At 33.9% G+C, this 7,305-nt stretch overlaps 1 long non-coding RNA gene across 1 annotated transcript; it reads right to left on the bottom strand.

The window, feature by feature from the left end:
• Nucleotides 1-1,606: 1,606 nt before the first annotated feature.
• On the bottom strand, nt 1,607-4,422 carry LOC145805902 (uncharacterized). The gene is made up of 3 exons (XR_014348178.1): nt 4,274-4,422; nt 4,060-4,155; nt 1,607-2,165 (listed from the first exon to the last, which is right to left on the bottom strand). It is a non-coding gene; the product is annotated as an uncharacterized LOC145805902 (long non-coding RNA).
• Nucleotides 4,423-7,305: the final 2,883 nt, after the last annotated feature.

The following is a 7,305-nucleotide window of genomic DNA, read 5'->3' as shown; positions in this document are numbered from 1 at the left end:
TTCTTATTTAATTATTAATGATTTTTTGTCATTCTTTTTGTGGTGTAAAGATCTTATTACAAATAATCTAAACTTGTTTAATCACATCTCAACTAATGGTTTGGATCTACTTTAATTTCACATTAAATTTAGCAAAAACCTTTTTTTTTTTTTTTTCCAACAATACTCAAACAGTCATAAAAACAAAAAAATAAAAGAAAAAAAAAAACAAGTATATTTATAGGTTAGGATTTCACCTTTTGGAGCAACTGGGATTTAGCTTCATCCTTCTCTAGCCGCATCATTCAGACTACTCGGGAGACAATAATTTGTGTTGACGTAGTGGAGTTGTTGAATATTACATTATTTGTATAATAAAGTATGTCCTGTGTCCATGGAATTCTTCAAATAAAAAATTTATGGGCATTAATTGATCTTGTATCTTTAGGGGGAAAATTAATATATTATGAAAAAGTGTCATCAATTTTTATTTTGAAAATAGAATGTGGTGTAATTTTAAATTTGTTATTGTGTAAACTATTTGAAAACAATTGTGATCTATACATTCTACTTTTCAGCATTGTTTGGTAGTTTGAATATGAGTTTGTTCGAAATCGCTTGAATTTTGGTTTGTCGGTAGTCCGGTCAATCGTCCGACAAGAAGGTGAAAGCGCTATCAACAAAAGTGACAATTATGATAGACAAGTGTCGCACTAGCCGTCTGAGTAGTCGTTTGGATGGTCGACCAATAAATATAAATTCAAACTTTTGAGCAAACTCAAATTCGAGCTACTAACCACTTCTCTTTTACTTTCTTAGATATTTGATTGAATACTTTTTTACGAAAATCCTATCCACTTGGTAGTTGCTACTTTTACGGAATTTCGATACATACTTAAAACAATGTGTATTATATGTTGCAGTTGAATTAGGACATTTTACCTGATGGGTGTTCAACGTCATTTGTGGTATAAGATTTTAGATTCAACTTTTATGAAAATAAATTTGATACTCTTCAAGTTGATTAGCTTATTTATTCCCTATTATTGAGGTTGTATTTAGTGATTGTTGGGCTTGGTTAACAACTTGGTCAGGATTGTTAAGTTTTGTTGACTTTCTAGCTAGAGGAAATATTGTCACTGCTGGAAATTGGACTTTTAGTGGCGTTTAAAAAACGCCGCTATATCTATCAAAAACGCCGCTAATTCTTTTAGTGGCGTTTAGTACCAAACGTCGAAGCTGCGGCCGTCGCTGTATCTTTGTGACGTTTTAAAAACGCCGTGATATTAGTATAGGAGGCGTTTTAATAAACGCCGCCAAATGTCCCACTATAGACTTGCTGACGTCCCCAACAATATTTAGCGACGTTGTTAAAACGCCGTGGTATCTGTTTTCAAAAAACATGACAGTTTAGAAGGCATTTGTAGAAACGCCGTCATATCCCTTTTTTTTTTTAAATTATACTTATTTTTATTTGATTGAATTAAAAAAATACCTGTAGTAATACTGACATATAAAATATTAACTCTCATTCAAACAACAAAAATGAAACATTAATTCAGTTTCTTATTCAATTAATATCCAACTTCCATTCAAATACCTATAATAAATATAAAATAACTAACATATAAAATAATAGCTCCCATTGAAATAATAAATGAAGCATAAAATAATCACTTGACAAAAAATAAAAAGCTCAAAAACGGTTTTAGCGTTATAAACCAAACAATGAGTTTGGTCCATTTACATCCGAACTTCCAATACAATGCGCCAACATATGCTTAAAAATAAATAATTAAATTAAATTAAATTAAACGAAAAAAAAAGAAGAAAGAAGAAAGCACAGTCTCAATGAACTCAATATGACTGAACTGTATGTATATGATAGCCATGCAAACATAAATTAAAAAATATAATAAACGAAAGTCAACTAGTATTATCCTTCACTCCCTAATAGAAAAGAAAATCACAGACAAAATAATTTGGAACAGCAAAATTTTAAGACTTCTATGCTGATAAGGTTCCAAGAATATAAGAGAGTCCAAGACCAAGGGGACAATCATGGATACAGAGAAAGTACTGGCTAGCCTGTATTCAATTCTGTTATACAGAGATTTCCCATCTAAATTGTCAATCAATGGTTTTGCAAGTAATCAAAACTCAGGCTGCTGACAGTAGTAAGGGGCCTGCATGACAGTCAAATTAATTGGAATTCATTAGATTTAGATACAGAAGTTGCACGAGGAAACAACGACGAAACAGGTGGAATAGAATTTAACTTCCATATACAAGATATGAAATTACTGATATACCTTTGAACAATGCAGTCAAAGATTAAAATGGAATTATATCATTCTAAAGTACAAAATTGAGTATATCTATTAACAACATAACCTGACATCACAATATTAGACTGTTTTCTAAACCAACTACCCAAATTTCCAATATGTGCTCCTGTCAAAAAACCTGAGTTTAAGGTAGAAACAAAATGTAGCACTATTACAGCATTAACACATCATATAATAAGAGAAGATATAAAAATAGATGGTGATGGTCTTCATATCAAATACCAATTGAGGCCATGCTCTCACAATCTGTCAACAAGTTCATTTTGGTCCAGAGTCAGTCGGCCAAACCAGACCCACTGATCCTATGTTCAAAGTATGTTTCGGAAATGACTTCAAAAAAACGCGTCTTTGATGGCTGGAATAGAGCTCAAAATTACCATAAACCTAGAAATCTAACAGAAAATTAAGAAATGATGAAGCAAAAGGTTTAAATTGAGCTCTATACATGAACATACACCTAGAACAGTGAATAAACATACATAAATACAAGATTTGAAGGTGGAGAAAAGTGAGATCGGAGATCTGTACCTCAGGCTACAAAATCTGGAGGTATATGTATGTGGGTCTGTGTAAATTTCAGAGGAAAATCGAGTGATCTGAGACTTTTTAGGACAAATAGAGAGAAGATGAACAGATCACAAAAAGTGCGGGCTCAGACATGTATGACCCTCTCTCTCTCTCTCTCTCTCTCTCTCTCTCTCTCTCTCGGTCTACTTTCTCTCTCTAGTTTCTCATCCGGACTCGAAGCAAACGTTAAATCTAGCTCTCAAATGAAACCAAGAGGAGGAGAAGAAATTGGACAACATTTTGATATATTATATAACATAGTTTTATACTATAATATTAATATAATATATAGGTAAATAACTATATTATAATTATAATAATACCACCTACAGGACCAAAACTTGGGTATAAAGCAAGCACATCAACAAAAATGGCTGTTTGACTTTTGTGGTTCCCATTTTACCCATCAACCACACATTGGGTTTTATTAGTAGTTAGGGGCTGTTTAGGATTGGAGCTTCTGCTCAAGCACTAAGAGAATCTTTGCACCCGATATTGAGGCAAAAACTGGTATACTGTTCTATGGAAATTGCTATTAAAGAATGCATATGGTGATGGTTTGGTGTCATTTTTTGTTTTGTCGCCACAACCTCTTCTTTCTTCCTACAAATAGGATGGGGGAAAAAAAGGGAGAAAGAAAAATAAAGGGCAAGATAAAAGAAAAGAAAATAGAAAACTTGGCTTCTTCTAGACTTTATTATTAGTCAGTGTTTTCTAGTTACTCTTGGTGTCTAATAACTGTTACATGAACTACAGAAACTTTGGGAAGAAAACTTGAGTATGTTTCTCAACTAATTGTACCCACATAATTTATCTAGTTCTTTATAGCATTGAGTATGTTTTCCACCTAGGAAAATTTAGTATATAATTATCTAACAAATTGAGGACTACATAGATAAACTAAGATGCAATAAGTACCATGTTTGCTCATGTGTGTTGGACATTCTCACAACACTGTTTCTTTTTCTTAGACACTTTCCAAACACAATGTAGGAGAAGAAGAATAAACCATACTTGTGAAAACCACTTGATACTTAAAAACAATGTATATGATTTATGAATAACATCATTCTCAACTCAAAAAAGCATTTGCCTAACATGTCTTTAACACTATTGATTTATGAATATTATTATCAGCTTAAACTAGTGATGTTAGTACTTTTACCTTGTTAGTTCTTCTTCTTCTTCTTCTTCTTACATGTAGAGTGAATACTTCAAAGCACATCATCGCCATTTACTTTCAGAAGTGAGGATCTTTACACTGCAATACAGCATTCAAGTTATGCATGTCAGAAATTAAAAAAAAGAAAAATATAATAATAAAAACACCTCTACCATAGAGCATATAATATAAGGATAATGAGAAGCTATATGTGTACATTCGTCACATGTGCCTCCAATTGGCACTATGCAGCATGTCTGCAACTATGGAAACAAAATGGTGGTGAAATGCCAGCTCTTGAAGAAACATCTGAAGAGTCCTGAGAAAGCAGAAATAAAGAAGGATTGGTCCCAATAAAAAACACATGTAAACTAATGAATTATGGATTTAATGTAATGAGAGCTTTTCAATGCACAAAGCTGACTTTTATGTAATGAGAGCTTTTAAAAAATTTCATAGATTTAATCTCAACCAATTAAAGCAAAACAAACACGAGCATGTAACTATTTCCCATAGTAAACAAACAAATGCAATTAATCTCACATTTCCAACCTAATACCACCATATTGGTAATCCCATCACTCAATCCCACCGAATTCATAATCATAGTGAACCTAATCCAGATATCAAACACAGCCAAAACATTATCGATCAATGTATCAGAAATGTAGGACTGTGCCCCAGGAAAAGTGGGACGAAAGTTGAACTGCATTAAGGCATTGGATTCAAGGCAGATGACAACATTGGTTCACTTTTTATTTAAAATTTCAGGGGGGAAAAAAATTCCAAGAGTCAGAGCCATATGTAATTACATTAATTTCACCCTTCTGTCTTCTATATTTTAATATTTATTTTCACTTTTGAAGACCTAAGACTAAATGGTGACATCTAGTGAGAAAATAATACTGATGACAAAAGTTAACAACAAGAATTGACTTCAGAAAAAAGGAAGGAAAAAGAAAAAAATAATAATCAGTGATTGGGAAAATAAATACATTATTCTGGTTCCACTTACCCAATTGACACCAATTCATTCAATCTCTGAAGATCCACAGGTTTCTTGAGGGGTGTCATTCCATAACGCTTTTGCTCCCTGCAATCTTTGACACATAAAAAAGCATACCAAAGAGGATAGAAGTTGATTCAATATTAGATTAGAATGAAACTCACATGATATCAACAAAATAGCAAATTGATAATCAAAACAAAATACGAAGAAGAAGCGATTGCCGATGAAAATTAACAATATAAATGGCTGCTTTTCATACTAGTTTTGTTCTATCTCTGGTTTTGATGCTTTCATTTTCAAGCATCCAGATGAGTTTGGCAGCTCGCAACCTACTGCAAACAATGCCTACAATTCCATCTCTGCCTAAAGTCACATTGCCACCATTGCCAAGTATGCCTTTGCCCACAATGCCAACAATCCCAAGCTTGCCAATGCCCACACTGCCACCACTGCCAAGCACCCAAATTCCGTTAACTTTGCCCAATCCAACACTGCCAACCATGCCTACTCTTCCTACATTGACTCTGCCACCACTGCCGGCTACTTCACTGCCCACAATCCCGACCACGATGCCTTCAATCCCAACCATCCCAACAACAATGCCTACTATTCCTTTCTTCTCACCCCCGCCATCAACCGGCGAACTGTGGAAAAGTATTTAACAACCCCCTTATATCTGCCGGAGCAGTCTCAGATATATAGTCCGGGACAAGAGTAACAGCCAAACCAATTCCAAATCCATCTATTAGCCTCGCTACAAGTAGAACATAGACGTTAGGAGACCACAACATTACCAAACCACTAACAAAGTAGAACATTGACGACATTATTAGCATTGGACGCCGACCAATCAAATCTGATATGGGACCCGAGCAAGTTGTGACAAGTGTGGCTCCAATGAGTGACATGGCCACAGCAAGCCCTTCTATAGTAGTTTCCAAACTCAGGTCCTCCTTTATGTACACTATAGCCCCTGTAATGTTAAAAAAATAATAATAAATCATTATTTTTCCAGTAATGAAACATCTACACTATTACATAAAACACACAACTCAGAAGGGATTTGAAGCTTTGCACCACTTTTTTCTTTTCTCCAAAAATACCCATATTGTTAACTACTTCAGAAAAAAAAAACTTCTAGCAATTATCAAATTCAACCTATCTTATTCATTTATCAAATCATCAAAAACTTTAGATTGATGCGTTTGCACTCAATGCTAATTTACTCAATATCAAGCTATCAATGGGGCTTTCCCTCCTGTCTTTCCAAGGAGGGGAAGCAAACTAAGAAACAAAGAAAAGATCATAGAAAATTAAGCATCTATAGTTGAATCCACGAATCAAATTTGACTGCACAAAAATCCTACTAATTTGATTTCCATTTCATTAGATCCATTAAATAGGGAATTTGGGAACAAGGATATCAATCAACTCAGGCAAATACTAAATCTACATCATTTCCATGAGTGAATTAAAAAATGAGGAATTAGATTATTAAAATGACAAGTACCTGCAATAGTGGCATTATCCCAACCTTGCAAGAAGTTACCAATTGCAGCAGCAATAGCCACAAACGCAGCGCTCTTCATCTTTTCGACGAATTTTCCAACTAAGATAACAAATCAACCACTCTTCCAACTCTAACCCAGATCCGATACTCTTATCAGCAACCCAAATCACTGCAGAGATTAAAGTTCATGAGTTTGCATCATCAAGTCTAGTGTGTAAAATGATTAAACTTTGATCATAGTACAAAAACAACTAAAATGGGAATTCAATGACACTAAGAGCACATATTCACTGATTACCATTAATAGCTAAAGAATTTCCCACTAAGAAGGAACTAAGAAAACCAATCAACATCCACAAAAATAAAAAAACAAAAAAGAAAACTAAAAACAGAGGAAAATTGGGAGATCTTAAAAAATAAAATATTGCTTACCTTTTGAGAACCAGAAAGGTCAGTGTAAGTAGGAAAATCCGACTACCTAAAATGAGGAGACTTTGAGACAGAGAGAGAGACCGTTAAAAACTGTTGCTGAAACCATTAAAAACTATTGCTGAATGATATAATTGAAGAGAACATACAACATAAATATATGAGAACGAAGAGGCGAGTTGGCTTTACGGAATATTCAGTGCACAGACAAAACTAAAAATAAAATAAAATAAGCATTCAAAAAACTACCCAAGAAAGATGTAGAACCAACAACCATTTATGAAAACCCCAACAACCCTTC

Source organism: Camellia sinensis, chromosome 13, assembly GCF_055761805.1.
Source record: "Camellia sinensis isolate YWXY chromosome 13, ASM5576180v1, whole genome shotgun sequence".
NCBI lineage: Eukaryota > Viridiplantae > Streptophyta > Magnoliopsida > Ericales > Theaceae > Camellia > Camellia sinensis.
This window is presented reverse-complemented; position numbering and strand designations above follow the sequence as displayed.